Genomic DNA, 16,244 nt, shown 5'->3' on the forward strand with positions numbered 1-16,244 from the left:
GCAACTCTGGCTTTGGCCAGAAAGCCCAGCTCAAAGTCAACATTCCATGAGAAGGGGACATCCCAGAGCTTAATGTACAGCCAAGATCAGAGGTCAGAGGGAAAATTTGGATGGAGATCACCCAGTGGTAACCAGTTAAAACAAAGAAACCACTGCAAGAGCAGAAAATGTGATCCAGAGGTGAACATCTGCAGGAGCAAAGCCCAGAGCATTCCTACACCCCTACTCCCCTACAACACACAGCATCACCTCCGGTGAGATGAAAGGATGTGGAGAAAACCAACCAAAATCAAAGAATAAAAAATTAAATGAGAAGGATTATCAAGGAAAGAAAGCAGCAAACATTACCTCACCCACAATTTTATTCCACTGTGCTGCGGAGCCACTTGTTGGGAACTTGGAAGCAATAACCCAATGGACCCAAGGCCCAGCTCAGCAGTATTGTTCCTGTTTAGATAAAAGGGAAAATAAAAAGAAAATCAGATGTGAAAAGCACAAATAGACTTTCATCTGCTCTGTTTCCCTCAGCCTGAAGCTCAGGGATTCCCAAGACTGAGGTTTTAGCTGTATCTTTAGATTCAACTGGGAGTTTTCACACCCTGTGAATTTGTTAAACATATCCATATATTAGGCAAGCTTTGCTTTTGGCCTACACAATGTTGACAATGGAACACACACACCAAAAAAAAAGGAAACAAAAGAACATTTCTTCCTTTTCATTTCAGGGTGCAAACTTTAGGGGATGCCTAGTGAAACACAGTAAGTAATTTTCATTTTCTGCAACTTGTCTGCACATTATTGTCATTTCCCCCTGTTTAGCCATGTCATATTTTATAGTCAGTATTAGCCAGTTAAACTGGTTTTATGATGTTTTTAGTACATTTTTACAGCATTTCCTACAAAAAGAAAGCCCATGCAAATATAGGGATTGCTGAGAGAGAACCACACCACTGAGACAACCAAGTGGACCCAGCACTGGACTTTTGAAGGTGATTCCACCACTTTCCCCAGCACTCTGCCCAATGCTTGACCATGCTTTCAGTGAAGAAATTTTTCTTATATCCAATCCAAACCTCCCCTGGTGCAACTTGAGGCCATTTCCTCTCATCAGGAACAGCAACCATAAGAATCCAGAAATTCAGATAACTCTGGAGACTGTAATGATATCCTAAACTCATTTCCCACACACACTTTCACAACTGTTTGTGGGGCTTTTTTATGCCCAAATTTGGAAACTAATGCTCCAGAAGGAATTTAAGACACTTTTAATGCAGTTTGTTATGTTTTAATAAAAAGTAAAAGAGAAAAGAGGAAAAAGAAGGGCTTAGGCAACTCAGGTAGAGGCACTTATACACTGGGCAAAGTACTGAAATAAAAACATTACAGACTTTTTACACCAATTATTCCTCAAAGAAAGTGTTTTAATGAAAATGCTGATATTTTGGGCTTGTTTTAAGCAGGAGGAGCATCACCACACAGGAGACAGCCTTCCAGACTAACCATGAAAGCCTTCTGATCCCTCCTTATGATGGAATGGTGAAGTAAAATCACATGGGATGACATCAGGGCCAAAGAGAGTAGCAGAGGATGCCAAAGGAGCTCCTGCCTTGAGTTTTTCTACCCTTAGAAAAACCATCCAATTACCCTTTCCTCCTCTTTGATTACACAATCGACTTCAACACCCTCAAAAGCCAACAACTCCAAAACATGGGGAAAAAATAATGATTAAGAGCCTTTAAGTTAAAGTGCAGTACCCAGAACCAGCTTTCAAAGACAGGGTAAATAAGGAAGACCTTTAAATTTTAAGATGTTGCTCAGCAGCACCTTGTCATGCCACATCACACAACACTTCTTCCTTGTTATTTCTCTGGCCAAAGGTCAAAATTCCTCTTCCCAAGAGACAAGCCTTCAGATTAAAAGAGTGGTGAAACTTTTACATCCAAGTAATTCAGGAACAATCCACATCTCCATCCTGGAGACTTTCCTACAAATGATTTATTGCAATTGAAGGTGGGGAGAAATAAATGACAAAATTTGTCTCAAACTGAGGCACTTCTGCTCCAAATGAAAACAGAATTATTTGTGCAGCACACAGAGTCCAGCACTGCAATCTCAGGATGTTCCTGGATGCTAGGTAGGAGTTTTTATCACCTTCACATAGCCTTGGGACAAGCATTTTTAAACTGCCTGTACAAGCAAAAAACCAGTGGTCACTGCAATTTTCCAGAACAAGCTAAGCCATGGCACACCCCATCCTGCCAATTGTGGATTCAGGTCCTTAAGTGTAGAAACTTGGTGGTCCAATTTCCCAGAAATATCATTATGCCCCTCTCCCAAAGCACCCAGGGCAGGCCTAGGAGGATGAAAACCAATACTGGAATGATCAAAACCACCCCGCATTGCACATGAGACTTCTTGCCCATCCATCTTCTCCTTATCTCATCCTCCCACCAGTTCCATCCCCCGAATTGATGTTTTCTTCCCCAATTCAATCTGTTTCTGGTGATTTTTCCTCAGCAGGGCCTCTCCTTTGTGTCCCTTTTGCATTCTCCATACAGGAATGCAAGAGGGATGTGATCCTTGGTTGGCATCCACTGGGACAATTCCATTATAGGGAGGAATTAATGACAACTCTGCCCACCTGCAGGTTTTGGGGTTTTTTTTTTAAGCCATCGTGTATGTAACTCACATGATGTCAGTACAGGAATATCACTCTGAGGCTCTGGAAAGTAAGGGGCGGGTTTTCCTCGTTTCTATGGTTATGAGCAATTTTAATGACCAACCTAAATAAAAAGGCTGGAAGAGAGAGAAAGTAGGAAGGAGTGAGGTGGGCGTTTAATTTTGATTGACAAGACAGAGCAGATCTAGTTAAGATCTGTCAAATGCTTGCTGAGGATCACAAATCCTCAGCACATTCTACGGCAGGCAGAATTAGTCTAAATGCACAGCTTTACAAAAATATTTCCTATCTGCTGAGATCAGAGTTCAGCATTTCAGCTGCCCCACAGAAAGCAGCTGGTGTCGTAACTACCAAAGGAACTAAGGTAGGGCCATAAAAAAATACATGTATATTTTAATTATTTGAATTTGATTTTTAAGTATTAACATCTACAGTGTCTTAATATGTCTTAATTTTTGTCTCTGACCTATATAAATAAATATGTTTATGTAAGATGACAGCATTCTCAAGATTTTTAACTACTAAGACAACAATTTTAAAGGTATTATCAAAGGCACCACTTTGGAATCACATCTGCATCACATGAAATGTTGTATAAATACAGACTACGGAGATAATTCCTGCAATAAAGACCTTAAAATAGGAGACTGAATGCAGAAGGAGTTGAACACAGATTTGATGGGAAATTTCAGGAAACACAATCTGGAAAGACAAAAACACTGGCATGACAGTAAGCTGTGATGTTCCCTGATACACCACCAAAAAACAAGCTTCAGGGAAAATTAAGAACATTCCTGCAAATGAAATAATCAAGATGGAACAATAATGGAGAGGTGGAGACCTGGAGCATTTCAAAGTCAGGAGCAGAGTTTCATCCCCTTGAAGGGAAGAATCAATATCTCATCAAGGCACAAGGCAGCATGAGAAGACTAAACCAGCATCTTGTGTTTAAGGCCAGGGAGAGGCAGGATGCACCAAAGGACAGACACAAACAAGATCCAAGCAAGATGTGCCTGAACCAAACTCCAAAGATGTTGTTCTTGTTCTCACTTGGCTCTGTTGGGATGCAGGCAGGACACAGTGATCTTCACAGGGCTACACACCCATGAGCTTGGCTATTTTATCAAACGATGTTAGAATTTTAAGGAGGAAAAAAACTCAGCAAGAGAGGATGAGGTTACAAAAGAGGGAAGTCAACAGCTCCTGAGATGCCTGCCAACAGGATCTGCACTTAAAGCATGCAGTTTTGGCAGAGAACATTCTCAAAATCTGATATTTAAAAGTCTCATGGTGTTGGAACACGTAATTAAAGTAAAAGGATACAAGTGAACTAAGATCTGATCAACACAAATTTGTATCAAAGTCAGAATGTGTTCCCACAGAGTCTCAGCCACCTGGTTCTTCCATGCTTCATTCAAAGTGAGAAAAAATAGCTACCAACTACTTTTATTCCCACTCAAAATCATCTCTCTCCAACCTCTAAAAGGGATGGATTTGTAACAGTCTTCAAGAATGAAAAAATTCAAAAAACCACCAAAACTCACACGTTGTTTTAATTTACTGCCACTTTTCAATTCTAAAGCAATATATTTGTTGTGACATGAACTTTTTTCCTTTACCTATCAATGCTGGGGCATTGATGGGTGAGGGAAACAAAAAATAATGAAAACACCTACAATTTCATCCTTGTTCCTCAAGAACTGGAATAAATGAAAGAATTCAAATCCTCTGTTGAGAAAAGCCCTGAGAAGAGGAAGGACTTGGGGATATTGGTGGATGGGAAGCTTGACATGACATAAATGTCAATGTGGCTGCTCCATCCCTGGAAGTGTCCAAAGCCAGGCTGGATAGAGCTTGGAGCAACCTGGTCTACTGGAAGGCATCCCTGCACACAGCAGAGGGTCAGAACAAAATGATCTTTCAGATCCCTTCCAACTCAAACTGTTCTAATATACCACAAATTTACTCCTGTTTCCTTCCTAGTAGTGCCAACATGAACTCAAAAGCCAAGAAAATAAACCCAAAAAAACCCAACAAAAATAAGGAATTAATGTGTGATCTGATTTCTTACTGCAAGGTTTCCAACAGCCAAGCCATACGCCACCAAAGTTGAAGAGAAAAGTCCAAGCAGTGTGGAATCAGCTGGCACAAGCTCATTTTTTTCACCAGGTAATGCCTTGAAACCTCCCAAACCAACTCTGCTGCCATCAGAGCCGCCTCTTCCTTGGACAGCGCCCAGGAACTGCTCACAAATGAAATCCAACCGAATTTATTGCTCCTGCAAGCCTGGAAATTTCAGTTACAGAGGTGACGTGACATTTTGTTTCACCAATGCTAATCTAATACCTTTTTAAAGGTGCATACGTTTCACCCTGTTGGCTTCCAACACTGAATTACCAGCTCTGCTAAGCTTCAGAATAAATTAGATGAGCGTGGCCTCCAGGCAAAATCCCTTTGCTGTAATCTTTATTCAAAACACACCGCTCTGGAGCCTTGCATGCATTGCCAAAAATCGCCTTGAGGTTTGCTCTTAAGATGGCAATTTGCATATCAACATTTTGCTGCAGAGCTTACCCAATGTCCCCGCTATTATTTTAATACTCTGCTGTGGGCGGCCCCCTGAGCAGCTCACAGAAGTGCAGGCTAAAAATATTCCTGCCTTCCCCACTGGCTCCACACATGACCACAGCGAGCGCCGGCTCGGATGCAAAGCCGGCAGTGATGGCATCCACCCGCTTCTCCAGGAGGATGCTCAGGCTCCAAAGGTGCTCAAGAAAACATGGCAAAAAGGAGAGAAGTAGCTCTGCATGGATGGAGGAAAAATGCCCAGGCGCTGGAGGAGGAAGAGCGCAGAAAGAACTGGTTTTACAAGGGCAGCGGGAGAGGTTTATCCGCATGCGAGACATTCTTGGGAAAACACATTAAGAGGTAATAAAACAGGTGAGGGAGGCACCGCCTGGGATATGAATTTAAGATGATGCTGAACAGAGGAAGGGGAAGAATTCTCAAGCACAGAAGGGGAGCGATGCCGGGCGGATGCGAGCACAGCCTGATTCATGCCCCAGAAGGGAGATCCCAATCCCACTGGCAGCACCACGTTGACGACAGTGCACGAAAAAACATGGATTGCAGGTTTTTCTCCTTGCCCTCCTCCCCCTCACCCAGCAAACCCCAGGCTCAGAGGTTGTAATTATTTCTGGCAAGGTGTAAACAGGTCTGGGAAATGAAACTGAAAACTGGAGCTATTTATGAGATGCCACACAGGGAATCGGCATCGGAGCCCGGCTACCAAATCAGTGAGTACAAGGTCACCCTGGTCTGCTCAGGAGAACTCTGCAAAGTGGTTTGCAGCCAGCCAGGCAAAATGTCCAGGCTCAGTCTGCCCAGGATGGTGAGTTAATGGAAACAGAGGGTGGAGAACCACCAGAGGACATTGCTCCAGCCAATAATAAGGGATTTATCATGATGCTGGCAGACTTTGAGATGATGTCCATCGAGATGACATCCACTCATGACAACCAGCTGCCTCTCTGGGGTGTGGGAGAGAAGCAAGGAGGATATCAAGTCCACAAGTGTCCCTCGACCAAATTGTTGCAGAGGAAAGCAACCAAGGGACTCACCTGCCTGGAATTGTTCCAGGCCAGATTGGATGGAGCTTGGTCTAGTGGAAGGTGTCCCTGCTCACAGCAGGGGGATGGGAACAAGATGATCTTGAAGGTCCCTTCCAACTCAAACCCTCCTATGACCTGCATGTAAATGAGCAGTGGAAACCACTCATCCCCTTACCCTGCAGGCCACCACTTGCTTCCAAGGACCTGGATTATTGCCCCAACCAAGGAAGAACCAGAAAATTTGAAAAGTAATTTCCTTTCTGCTGGTGGAGGAAAGAAGCAAAAGCCAAACCATCCCAGCAGGAGGATCTCACACCCTGATGGGGCTGAAGGAGCCAGCAGCATCTCAAACCCACAAAACAGCCACAAAGGAAAATTCAAAAATTTTTTTTTTGGTCTCACCAGGAAGGAAAGGAAAAGAGATGGTCAAATTCAGGAAGTACAGGCAGAGAGGCAGTGAGTGCCCCTGGGGACAGCAGGATCTCCAGACTATTTTCTGCACATTCTTTATATTCTGTGCTCAAATGCCTCACAAACAGGACTAGGATGCACAACTCTGTTTCTGAGATTACACTTAAATTATAATTATTTTTTAAATGGAAGGCAAGCACAGTGCAGTAGGAAAAGAAGTGTCCAAAGAGAGAAGAGCAAGCCTGAAGACCTCAGAGCCTGTGGGATATCTTTATATATGAAAGGAAACAAAGGTACACCTGAATAATGTGCAAAGAAATAGAAATAAAATAAATAAAATAAAAAAGCAGACCTTGGCTTCCATGCACAGGGAAGAGGATCTTGACAATTAATTTGCCAGTATTCCCGTAAGAGGAAAAAAATCCCAACCCACCAGAATTCCAGTCTCATGATTGCCCTATGCTTGGGAAAAAGGAGACAAAAACAGATCAGTTGTGGATGTCCCATCCCTGGAAGTGTTCAAGACCAGGTTGGATGGGGTTTGGAGCAACCTGGGATAGTGGGAGGTGTCCCTCTTCATGGCAGGGGGTTGGAAGAAGGTCTTTTCCAACTCAAACCATTATAGGATCCTATGAAACCCACCTGCCTCAGCTCCGAAGATTATCAACAGGAAAATATCTGTAGTGAGAGTCTCAGTTTACTTTTTCAAATTAAAAGGTGTCCTGTTTTACACAAATATTGCAATCCTGTTTTCACCACTTGCTAAGACATCTCTCCAAGGGGCCAGTTTGAGTACTAGGACAGAACCCATTATATTTTTAGAAAACCAACCAATAGCTATGAAACCTCCCCATGGTGCATGATCAAAACTTAGGAGAGCTTTGGAAAGCACACGGTTTTTCTCTAAAAGACAAGTGTCAAAAAGCTTTGGACAGCATTTCTCAGGCTTCCACATCCACATTTTGCCACCTACTACCATCTTTGAGCACTTGCTGTTAATGGAAGCTGAAGGTCTTTGACACTGAGAAATTGAACCTTTAGCATGCAGTAACCTCAACACAATTTGAGCACCACTATTTTAATTATTGTAGAGTTTTACCATATTTATTATTAGTAAAAGTAGATTTGGTAAAATGACTTGATTTTTCAGCATTGCTGCAGCTCTGGATAGCTTTAAAACCTGCATGGGATTTTCAAGCAAGACGATGGGGAGGATCAAGAGGTTGGACAAACTTCCCTGATCACAGCTATGAGTATTCACCATGGCCTCATCCTGCCCACATCAATCCCACAGCACTTTTGGCAGAGAAGAGACTAAAATTTTAAATTCCTTAAAACAAAGGCCAAAAAAACCAGAACAAAAAAGCAAACAAAATCACATCCAGTATTATTATATATATTTGAGTTTTATATATATAGTCTTATGCACTATATTACAGAAATCAGTTGTTAATTCAATAACATATGTATTTTGTAAGGTTAATTTTTCATACTTTTTCCCTGAGCATCCACAACCTGCAGCAGAATATTTGATGGGACTGACATCAGGGTCACCCCAGCAGCAACAGGCCCTCAGGTAAAGAGCAGCTGGAGATTACCAGGCACACAACAGAAGACATTTAGTACACTTGGGGAAGGTAAATCACATCTCTAGCTATGTAACAGTATGTCTAAATTTGTACAAATCAGGTATTTAGAAATTAGGAGGATCTCATGAGAGTCTAGAAAGCGAATTGTGTCACAAGGGATCACAAATCAATTGTTTTTGTGGGGAAAAATATAGTAAAAAACTGTATTAAGGTTTAGCTCTTGATTCAGTTCACACAAAGGGAAATCTTAAGATCTGCAGCTTCCAACAAGAATTTCTGTCACGTACAGGGTTATATGAAACAAGGTGCTACCCAGCACTTCTGCAGTCTCAACCTCCCCATCTCCAGATGCACAGCAGCATTTTTATCTCCAAAATCAGAAGAACTTGGAGCATGGTGAACATCTCCATGCTGGGATACGGGATGCTGCAAAGCATTTGCTAATAATTCAACTCAAACCTAATTGCAATTACCTACAGTGAATTGCAAGCACTGGTCCCTGTGATCCTGAGCATTTCCCATCCCTGGAATGTCCACAGCCAGGTTGGATGGAGCTCTGAGCAGCCTGGTCTGGTGGAAGGTGTCCCTGCCCATGGCTGGAGCTGGAATGAGACGATCCTGAAGGTCTCTTCCAACCCAAACTGTTCTATGATTCAATGAATCTAAAATTGAAGTGACTATTCCACAACCAGTGAGACATCATCCAAATCTTCCCTGAACAGCCCAGGAGGATTTTGTTCCTCTAAGGCACCCCAAAAACTGGAGCACATGAGCTGGGCAGGCAGCACCACTGCATGAGGACTGTGGTGACAGTCATAAGATGTCACATGTCAGTAAATCATAGAATCACAGAATGGTTTGAGTTGGACGAGACCTTAAAAATTATCTCATTCCAAACCTCTGTTACGAGCAGGGACACTTTCCACTAGACTAGTTGCTCAGCTCCTTCAGCTTAAAGCCATCCCCCCTTTTCCTCTCACAAAAAATTAGGGAATTTCAAAGTTGGGGAAGAAGGACGAAGAAAAACAGAACTCCTGGCTTTGTATGGGATTTTGTACAAAGCAGCCATTAATAGCAAGTTTGGGAGTTCCCTCATAGCATATTTGAGTCTCTGGCATCTCACGCAGCCCAGAAATGGGTTAATCCAAAAATCTGGGTTATAACACCTCCAAATCTGCCTGATTTTTCACATGTAGAAAAACAAAGGAGGCACCTCCCTCCTCCACGCAGAAGCATCACAAGAAGATTCATTAAAAATGGGGAAAAAAAAGCAACAGGTTTCAGCAATGAGCATGATCAAAGTCTCTCGTGGAAGAAGAAAATGTTTTATTTTACAGAAATAAGAACTATGGCAACAGCTCTGGAATAAAATCCTACAGCACGGCTGTCTCCTGTACTCGTTTACTCCATGCACGAGATGATGGAGGAGTCCTACAAGGGGAAAAAAAATACATGGCCAAGTTATTCAAGACCAGAATGACAATAAATGTATGCAGAGAGGAGAAGGAGGACTAATAAAGTCCTCAATAACCTCAAAAAAATCTTATTTTTGCAATGTCTGGCTTTGCAGCAGGGGGGACAGCAGAGCAAGAACAAAAACGCTACACAATGAAGAGCATCAAACATTTTGCAGTTATTTTCTGCTTTTATTTGAGAAATAAATGACAGAGAGAGTGAAGAGATCATCACCTAACCCAACATCAGTGTTTACTTCCAAAAAAGGAATTTTACCAAAAACATTAAAATCGTAAGTATAGGTATTGCAGCCAAGTTTGACTTCATTCAAGGAGTAGCTGGAAAATATTTTCCAGATTTTTCTTGCAGCATCCTAGCAGATGAACTGACAAAACACCTAAATGGCCCTTGGGAGAGCTTTTCCCCACAGCTCTGCATCCCAGAAAAAAAAAAAAAAAATAATTCAAAACCACCTGCTGATACACCATTTCTTCTTATTTTTGTACCAATCTTCAGGATATATTTAAAAAGCAACTGATTATCAGTGCAATCCTTGCTTTTCTAATGGACACACAAAATGGACATAAAAAAAAATATAATCCATCCTGCCCCTTTTTTATTTTAGTTAAATGCTATTTTTTCCATCATCAGAAACACTGCAGAGATGTGCCCATGCACTGCAACAAAGAGATGGCACCTGCCTACTGAATTTCCTGACTAGTGACACTTCGAAGAAAAAGAGTTTTAAATAGAAACCTCCCTGCAAGTGTTAAATCAGATTAATTTAACCCTTGCTTTATTTTAATCTTAGACGCCACCATTTGCAAGGCAAGTAGAAAAAAAAAATAGGGAGTAGGATTCTTATCTTGACCATATTCTTTGGGAAATACAGTGTATTATTAAAAACCACAAATAGCCTTTCTGACAGCAAAATACAGACACTTCTGGCTCTTTTGCAGTAGCAAAAAAGCACCAATATTTTATGAAGCTTTCTGTTCAGCATCAAGTGAAAGGCAGAGCCTTCCTCCAGCCTTGTGGTGCCCTGTGCCAAAAACACCAATGCCAGTTTGGGGCCACACTTTGGATTTGCACATGGCAAAAAGTGTTCTGTAAAATACAATGCACCGTGAAAGGTTGGTGATGCTGTTGAGGAAGTTTTGCAGCATTTTCCCCACAAACATCATCATGGACGTACGTTCTGATACTCCAGTTGTGAGTTAGGGTCATGCATAAATAGCTGGATTAAATTTAGACTGAGGGGATCGTGTCATAGGAAAACACACACATTCTAATGGTCAGGAATCATGGAATGGTTTGGGCTGGAAGGGACATTAAACACCATCCAATTCCAACCCCCTTCCATGGAGAGGGACACCTTCCACTATCCCAGGTTGCTCCATGCCCCTTCCAAACTGGCCTGGAACACTTCCAGGGATGGAGCAGCCACAGCTTCTCTGGAAAACTTGTGCCAGAGCCTCCTCACCTTCACAATAAGGGATTTCTTTCTAATATTGAATCTAAACCTGCTCTCTGCCAGTGGGAAGCCATTTTCCCCTGTTGTATCACTCCAGGTCCTTGTCCAAAGTCCCCCTCCAGCTCTCTTGGAGCCCTTTTAGGCACTTTGGGGACTTTACACCCTCCCTGGAGCCTTTTCTTCTCCAGGCTGAACATCCCAGTTCTCGCAGCCTGGCTCCAGAGCAGAGGGGCTCCATCCCTCTGAACCCCTTGGTGGCCTCCTCTGGACTTGCTCCAGCAGCTCCATGTCCTTCCTGTGCTCTGCAGGTGGGGTCTCACCTGAGAGGAGCAGAGGGGCACAAGAACCCCCTCAGCCCCTGCCCACCCAGCTTTGGATGCAGCCCAGGACACGCTCGGATTTTTGGGCTCCAAGTGCAGTGGCTGGGTCATGCCCAGCCTCTCATCCACCTGCACCCCCAAGACCTTCTCCACAGAACTGCCTTCAATCTCTTCATCCCCCAGCCCAGACACCAGAGGTGGAAACAAGACCAACCATGCCCTGGGTGGAAAGATCCATCCATCCATCCATCCATCCATCCATCCATCCATCCATCCATCCATCCTCACTGGGACCAAACCTGTCCTTTCCAGTGCAATCAGCCTTTGCCCTGACAATATCAACTTCAACCCTAAATAAACAAAGGCTCCTCCTGCCCACCTAAAATCCTCAGGTCTCACCAATTTCCAGTCCTCTGAAGCACCAGCAACCCTTGGAAAGTCCATAAAAACCCAAGTGAGAGCCACCCAGCTGACCCCACTGCACAAAGCAGGTGAACTGTAGGAAGGAGGACAATAAAGATGGGATAAGTAAATTTCAAGTTTTTAACACTTCATTCCACTTTCATGGAGCAGAATGTGTTTATGGTACAGGCAGGGAATCAAAAGTGTTATTTTTATCTTGATATTATTTGCCCTTTCACACTTGGTATTTAAATATTCCTGAAATCCTAGAAGAACAAACCAATTCAAAATACCATTTTAAATATATATATATATATATATATATATATATATATATGAAGGGGAAGCACATACTCTCATTCATTTTCAGCTTCCCTCTTTTATTTTTCTTTTCAATCACATTTTAAGTGCTGTAATATCTATGTGCAAATTTATCAAAACACCGAATATTTATTTTTCCTCCACTCCTGGTAAAGATTCTCCAGACCCAGAGCAGGTAGGGAGACCTGGTCACACCAGAGGGTTGTGTGATGAGGAGTAAATGATAAGAGGTTTAAAATATTTTAAATAAATAAATAAATAAATAGAGCTGTGAGAAAATGAATGAGGTTGCTTGCACAAGAGAGGATGGGAATAAAATATTGTAATATTAAAATCTGTGTTCTACCAGTATCTTTGGCCAACTAAACTCGACCAGTCTCAACTAAATAATTTACAGAATCACAAAACACTTTGGGCTGGAAGGGACCTTTAGGTTCATCCAGTTCCAACCTCTGCCATGGGCAGGGACACCTTCCACTATCCCAGGTTGCTCCAAGTCCCATCCAACCCAGCCTTGAGTATTTTCAGAGACTGGGCACCCACAGCTCCTCTGGGCAGCCTGGTTCATTGCCTCACCACCCTGGAACTCTTGCTTTAGACACAATAACAGGAGGAAAGAGGGATGGAATCTGAATCAGAAGCCTGGATCAAGCAGGACACGTGGCTGCACTGATCAGCCTCTCCCACATCCATCAAAGCTGCATTACTGGTCAAGCTAATTTTTGGTATCATTAATAAACAAAAGCAAACCAGGAAGGTGGGAGGCCTTGGAGAGCACAAGAAGGGTAATTTGTTGCATGGATGACCACTGGAAAATGGGAATCAGCACATTTAACACCCTAGAAGAAGTCCAGAAACCAGACTGAGGATGAGAGAGAATAGGATGTTGCAGCTGGCAAAGCAGGAGGGCAACAAGGGGTAGGACAGCAATGCCCTGACACATCAGGGATTTAAAAACCTGAATTTGCTTTAACACAAAGAAGAGGGACTTTCCAGAAGGACATGGGGTGATAGGAGAAGGGGGAATATCACTGAGCTAAATGAGGGTAGATTTAAATTGGATTTTAGGAAGAAATTCTTTACTGACACAGTGGGGAGGCCCTGGCAGAGGCTGCCCAGAGAAGCTGTGGCTGCTCCATCCCTGGAAGTGTCCAAGGCCAGGTTGGATGGGGTTTGGAGCAACCTGGGACAGAGGAAGGTGTCCTTGCCCATTGCAGGGGGATGGAACTGGGTGGTGTTTAAGGTCCCTTCCAACCCAAACCATTCCATGATCAACACTCCAGACAACACCCAGAGCTCAGCCTGGAGATGAGATGGAAAAGGGCATCACAGCTGCAGCAGACAGCAGAGCAGGAGAGCATCAAGGGGTCAGACAGCAGCTGGGCTGAGTCAGTGGTGACTTGAGCAGAAACACCTGGACAGGGACACCTGGACCACAGCAGGGCAGGATTGAGCACTCTATTTTCACAGCCCCACTGCAAAGGGAAAAAACCAGCCTGGAAAAAGGGATAAATGCTTCATAAAGTATAAACCTTTTTGCTAACCAAAAAAAAAAAAAGGGTGGGGGAAAACCCCTCATATTTTAATCAATCCTTCCCACTCCACAGCTAGTAAAAATTAAGGATTCAGTCAGCTGAATCCTAAATCCTCTGTGCAGAATAAAGCACAAAGCAAAACTGGGAGCCGCCACCCCACGCAAGGGTTTGCAAACAAACATCTCCTTGTTCCTGCAGCACTCCCAGACACAAGGATGCACCTCAAGCTGCAAAATGTCACACACAACTTCAAATGCCAACAAGAAGAGGGTTCTGCAGGGCATATTCAGCGTGCTGGTGGCAGAATGAAACGTGCTTTTAGCTCTGCAAACCCTCTGCTTTTTGATATGCACACAAAGACACCGAGCACTTCCATGGGAACACGAGGTTTCCCCAGCAAAGTCCACTCCAGCGCCAGATGCCGAAGGTTAATTGTACCCCACAGCTCAGGGGAGCTTTTATTAAAAGCTTCAAACCACAAACATTTTTCCAACTACAAAAGCAACCAAAAAAAGAAAAAAAGTTTCTGCAGTCAGCCGAGGGCCACCGCAGAAAGCGGCGCTTTGTACTTTTAAAAGTGGTTTTATTTCCTCTCCTTGTACTTCCAAAGCCATCCCACTGCCTCAAGCTCCTGAATTAGCCTGGAAGGAGGAAAAAGTGATAAGTAAACAACATCATGCCCTCTGTGAGGTTAAAATTGAGCAAAAACGGGACACGAGGCAAGCGAGGAGCAGTTCCCAGCATTGTCATTGTGCTGGAAATTGATAAATCAGGGTTTCTTCCTGAGCAGCTGTGGGACAGTGGCAAACTGGGTGCAGGGACATCCCATCCTCAGCCAGTCACTGGTGACATGGGACACAGCACCCTCACACGTGTCCCTCCCTGCTCACAGCCCTGTCCCCAAATCACTCATTACACACAAAAACTGCTGTGCAACAGCAGCCACAGCCCCCAAGTTTTACCCACAGACCCTGTGCTAGCCCCATCCCTGTGTCACACAGCCCTCCAGCTTGTCCCAGCCCAGCTCTGTCCCCATGTTACACATTGCCCCCTGTGCCAGGGCACTCCTGTCCCCATGTCACATCCCTCTGTGCTAGCCCTGTCCCCATGTCACATGCACACCCCAAACTATGCTAGGCCAGCCTGTCCCCATGTCACACACCTCTCCCCCATGCCATGCCCTGTCCCCATGTCACATCCCCCCTGTGCCATGCCCTGTCCCCAAGTCACACACACCTGTGCCCGTGTCGCACACCCCCAGGCCAGCCTGTCCCCATATAACACATCCAAAGTGCCAGCACAGCCCCATCCCCATGTACACACCCTCCCCACCCAACCTGTGCCAGGCCAGCGCTGTCCTTATGTCGCACGCCCACACACAGCGCCAGGCCATGCCTGTCCCCATGTCACACACACACACACACGCGCCTGTCCCCGTGTCACACAGAGCCCCAGTGCCAGCCCAGCCCGGTTCCCGTGTCACACAGCCGCAGTGTCACCGGTGTCCCACGTTCCCAGCCCGTGTCACCCCCCCGTCCCCTCAGCGGCACCGCCGCGCGCCCCTCACCTGCCGCCGCGCGCCCGTCACAGCCGGCACCCAAACATCACGTGACCGCCGCGGCCCCGCCCACCGCGACCACGTGTGCCTCTCTCCCCCCCTATCGTTGTAGTCCACATCCCGCTGATACTCCCGGCCGAACCTCCCCTTTGGAATACAATTCCCAGAGTGCATCGCGACGCGGCGCTCTGACCCATTCACCCGGCAACCAATCGGCGGAGGGGACGGCCCGAGGGGGCCCCGCCCACCTCATAGCACCTCCCTCTTCAGGGCGCGGCCCGGGGCCGCCCCTCAGGAGCCGCGCCCCTCCTGCCACCGCTCCGGGGGATGTTCCTTGTTCCACATCTTCCTCATCTTCCTTATCTTCCTCATCCTCCTCATCCCCACCTTCCCCCTCCTCAGGGACGGCTGAGGGAGCTGGGGGTGTTTAATCTGTAGAAAGGGGTCTCAGGGGGCTCCTCATCACTCCACAGCTCCCTGACAGGAGGGTGTAGCCATGAGGGAAGTCGGTCTCTTCTCCCAAATAACCAGAGGTAGCCTGAAAAGAAGCGACCTCAAGTTGCACCAGGGGAGATTCAAGTTGGATATTAAGAAAAATTATTCACTGGAAGGCTGGCCAAATATTCTAAAGGGCAAGTAGTGGGTTCACCTTTCCCTGGAAATGCTCAGATAAAGTGTAGATGTGGCGCTTGGGGACAGGGTTGAGTGGTGAGTTTGGCAGTACTGGGTGAATGGTTGGACCCAGTGATCCTTCAGGTCTTTTCCAACCTTAATGATTCTGTGATTCCCTGACAGATCCATGCCCTCCTTCGTAGCCTCACAGTGCCCAGGGCACTGCTTACAGAAATAAATGAATAAGCTCCACCAACCTGCTGCTGCTAAAGCCAC

The 16,244-nt window shown here is 44.9% G+C and overlaps 1 protein-coding gene across 2 annotated transcripts in view; it reads right to left on the reverse strand.

The window, feature by feature from the left end:
* TSNARE1 (t-SNARE domain containing 1) overlaps positions 1–15,465 on the reverse strand; it is a 472,330-nt gene extending 456,865 nt beyond the window's left edge. For both annotated transcript variants that reach the window (XM_059478742.1, XM_059478733.1), the window contains exons 1-2: positions 15,366–15,465; positions 349–447 (exon numbers count right to left, since the gene is read on the reverse strand). The gene's annotated coding sequence lies outside the window, so the exon portion shown is untranslated. The remainder of the gene's footprint in view (positions 1–348; positions 448–15,365) is intronic.
* Positions 15,466–16,244: the final 779 nt, after the last annotated feature.

Source organism: Ammospiza nelsoni, chromosome 1 (genome assembly GCF_027579445.1).
Source record: "Ammospiza nelsoni isolate bAmmNel1 chromosome 1, bAmmNel1.pri, whole genome shotgun sequence".
NCBI classification, from domain to species: domain Eukaryota; kingdom Metazoa; phylum Chordata; class Aves; order Passeriformes; family Passerellidae; genus Ammospiza; species Ammospiza nelsoni.